At 39.2% G+C, this 3,704-nt stretch overlaps 1 non-coding gene across 1 annotated transcript; it reads left to right on the top strand.

Annotated features, from left to right (window-relative positions):
- The first annotated feature begins 1,304 nt into the window (after positions 1–1,304).
- On the top strand, positions 1,305–1,411 carry LOC127109956 (small nucleolar RNA R71). The gene has a single exon (XR_007797197.1). It is a non-coding gene; the product is annotated as a small nucleolar RNA R71 (small nucleolar RNA).
- The last annotated feature ends 2,293 nt before the right edge of the window (positions 1,412–3,704 follow it).

Below are 3,704 nucleotides of genomic sequence, written 5' to 3'. Positions count from 1 at the left end.
TAGCTCCTAAGTCTAGAAAAGCTTTTTCGATGACATGATTACCCAAAAGGCAAGGAATGGAGAAATTTCCAGGATCTTTATCTTTCTTTGCTAATTTGTCCTCGGAAATAGCATTACATTCCAAAGGCTTCGGATCGCCAAGTTTACGTTTGTTGGTAAGGATGTCTTTCAGAAACTTTGCATAAGAAGGTATTTGGGTGATGGCTTCTGTGAAAGGGATTTCTACATGAAGTTTTTCTATAACTTTAATAAATTTTTGATACTGTTTATTGATCTGGGTTTGTTTGAGTCTTTGCGGATATGGTATAGGTGGTTTATATGGCGGGGATGGTAAGTAAATTTTATCTTTAGGTTCTTCTCCTTTATCTCGACCATCCTGGTTTTCAGATTCCTCTGGTTCCTTTACTTCGTCCAGGGGTTTGGTACATTCCTTAGAAGTTTCGGGTTCACTCAATCTTGGGTTTGGTGGCTCATCATAAGCGTTCCCACTTCGTAGGGTTATTGCATTGGCTTGTCCTCTCGGATTTTGTTAAGGTTGTCCAGGGAATTGTCCTCCAAGTGTAGTTTGAGGGGCTTGGTTTAAAGCTACCTGAGAGATCTGGGTTTCAAGCATCTTAGTATGAGTAACTATTTGGTCAACCTTGGTTCCTAACTGAGTAATCAATTCGTTAACATGAATGTTTTGATTCATGAACTCCTTGTTTTGTTGGATTTAAGCGGTGATAAAATTTTCCATAATTTTCTCAAGGCTCGGCTTTGGTGGTACAGGTTGCATAGGTTGATTTGATCTAGGGGCTTGATAACTAGTTCTCGGAGGTGCATTATTTTGAATAGGGTTATTGTTTTTATAGGAGAAGTTAGGGTGATTCCTCCATCCAGGGTTATAGGTATTCGAGTATGGGTTCCCTTGGGTGTAGTTCACTTGCTCGGAGTGGGTTTCGTTCAATAGACTGCATTCTGCGGATTGGTGTCCTTGGGTTCCACATATCTCACAATCCGACGAAACTGCGGCTACAGTATTCGGGTTCGTGTACATATGCTCGACTTTAAGGGCTAATGCGTCCATTTTAGCTTGCATCATGTCTATAGAGCTTAGTTCATGCACTCCTCCTTGGGCTTCCTTCTTCTCAACTGTCGCTCGTTCGACTCCCCATGATTGATGGTTTTGAGCCATATCTTCGATGAGGGCACTAGCTTCAGGATAAGGTTTGTTCATCAGAGCACCGCCTGCGGCAGCGTCGATGGTCATCTTTGTGTTGTAATGAAGTCCATTATAGAAGGTTTGAATGATTAACCAATTTTCTAAGCCATGATGTGGGCATGCTCGTAACAACTCTTTATATCTCTCCCAAGCTTCGAATAGCGATTCTCCTTGGTTTTGGGTAAATCTAGTTATATGGTTTCGAAGAACGGCGGTCTTACTCGGGGGAAAATATCTAGCAAGAAAAACTCTTCTAAGGTTATCCCAAGTCTTAATGGAATTGGGTGGAAGGGAATATAACCATGATAGAGCTTTATCTCTGAGGGAAAAAGGAAATAATCTTAAACGTATTGCCTCAGGAGAAGCTCTATTGGTTTTAAAAGTATCTGCTAATCGAAGAAATATTTTTAAATGTTGGTTAGGGTTCTCGGTAGCGAGACCCGCGAATTGTCTTTGTTGCACTAGTTGCAACAGGGATGGTTTAAGTTCAAAATTATTGGCTGGAATGATTGGGTTTACTATACTAGAACTAGGTTCTTCATTAGATGGTTGAGCGAAGTCCTTAAGAGGTCTTTGGTTTTGATCTTCGACCATAGCTCTCTTAATTCTATGAAAGAATAAACGTGCGCGAGCGTAACGTTCAGGTTCCGCCAGAGGGTATACTAAGCTTAAACTTCCGGTGCTGCGAGTTCTTCGCATCGACCGGCGGGAAATAACCTAAGTCTAAACGATATAACAACAGGAAAATGAAATTTGACGAAATTGGTCCCCGGCAACGGCGCCAAAAACTTGATGCGTTGGATAACTTGATGCGGTGTTCGCAAGTATACGAACGCGTCAGAGTAATATAAAAGATTATCGTATCCACAGAGACCAAGTGTCAAGCTATCGTTATCTGTTGTTATGGTGTTTATCAAAGGCAGTCAAAATAGGTGTTTTTGTAGTGTGCAATTGAAAAGTAAAGTTTGAAATAAAGATTAATTAATAAAGACAGGGTCGAATGTAATTCACATAATCAATTGATAATCCAAGTACTTGCTAATAGAATTACTTATGGGCAATGTTTCCTACTTTGAAAAGAACTAATTTAACAGGAACCGTCGCTTTCGCGTATTCAGAACCGAGTTGTACTCCCTAATCAAACCCTCTTATTGTCACTTATAAAAAGGCGCGCATTGCGTTAGAGTAGTAAACCTATTTTTAAGAAATATAGTATCTTGACTAAGTTGAAAAGTATTATAACCTGGATTTCTTAACCAAAAGAGGTTCTCACGAACCAGACTCTAAACTTATAAACGCGTCCGAAAATAGTTTTAAAATCTCTTTTCTTCTTAATGTTAAAAACTCCTAATGAACTAGACAAAGCGCTTTCGCTGTTTTTGAAATAGTTAAAAACAATTAAGTTTATAAAGACGTTGGACGACTTTCGATCTTACCCAACGGAATTGAAGTGCAGGAAAACTTAAGTTGAAAGTTAAAATAGCCCTTAAGTATTTCTACAAACAATTGTACAGATTGCTGGTTCAATTACGATCCTTATATTCTAACCTTATAAATTTAGTTAGACATGGTAAAGTAAAAGTGCATTAAAATAAATAAAAGTAGTGCGAGTGCGGAAAGTAAATAAAAGTAGTGCGAGTGCAGAAAGTAAATAATTTAAAGCGAGTGCGAGGAAATAAATAATTTAAAGTGAGTTCGGGAAATAAATAAAGTAAAAGCGAGTGCGGGAAATAAATAAAGTAAAAGCGAGTGCGGGAAATAAATAAAGTAAAGGCGAGTAATAAAAACCTGCTCCAATCGGAGGGCTGAGTAAATTGCAATGCGGAAAAGAAAATGGCGGCAGGATTAACTTCCTTCCAAAGTGCTCCAAACTCGATTACAGACTCTATCACAGACTCGATTACACAATTGTGGTAACACTCCAATGCGAAGCGATTACCACTATAAAATACTGAATATATGCCTAAGTGAAACAAAGTTGCTTCTGAGTTTGCCTCTGCTCTAAGTTTGGATGATTGTAAAACTGAATTCACGTTTCTATTTATAAGCAAATAAAAAAGGTGGAATTGACTTGGATGCCCTTCAACTTGAAAATAGAGGAAACCGTTTCCTTCTTGTGGCGCCCGCCACAAGGCTATGGCGTCCGCCACAAGCACAAAGTGGGGCGCCTTAGTGGATGAAGTGGGGAAACGTGGGAGTTGAGGAAGTTGGACTTGGACACGTCATGGCTTGGTCTGTGGCGCCCTCCATGGGGTAGGCCATAAGCACAAAATGCTGAATTTTAGGGTTTTTAGCCCTTTTTCACTCCTTTTCTCGATCGGGGCTCCGATTAAAGTAAAAACCTGAAAACAAAGGAAAACACAGTAATAACACAATAAAATGATAATAAAACAACTAGAATGCATGCGAAATCGGAGTCGAAAATACGTAAATTTTAGTGTGATCACAAAGGTCATGGGATGGATCATATTATCCTTAATATCAATCATCCATTTTGGTGGAT

The sequence above is a fragment of the Lathyrus oleraceus genome, chromosome 7 (genome assembly GCF_024323335.1).
Source record: "Lathyrus oleraceus cultivar Zhongwan6 chromosome 7, CAAS_Psat_ZW6_1.0, whole genome shotgun sequence".
Taxonomy (NCBI): Eukaryota; Viridiplantae; Streptophyta; class Magnoliopsida; order Fabales; family Fabaceae; genus Lathyrus; species Lathyrus oleraceus.
Note: the sequence above shows the minus strand (reverse complement) of the source record. Positions and strands in the feature narration are given on the sequence as shown.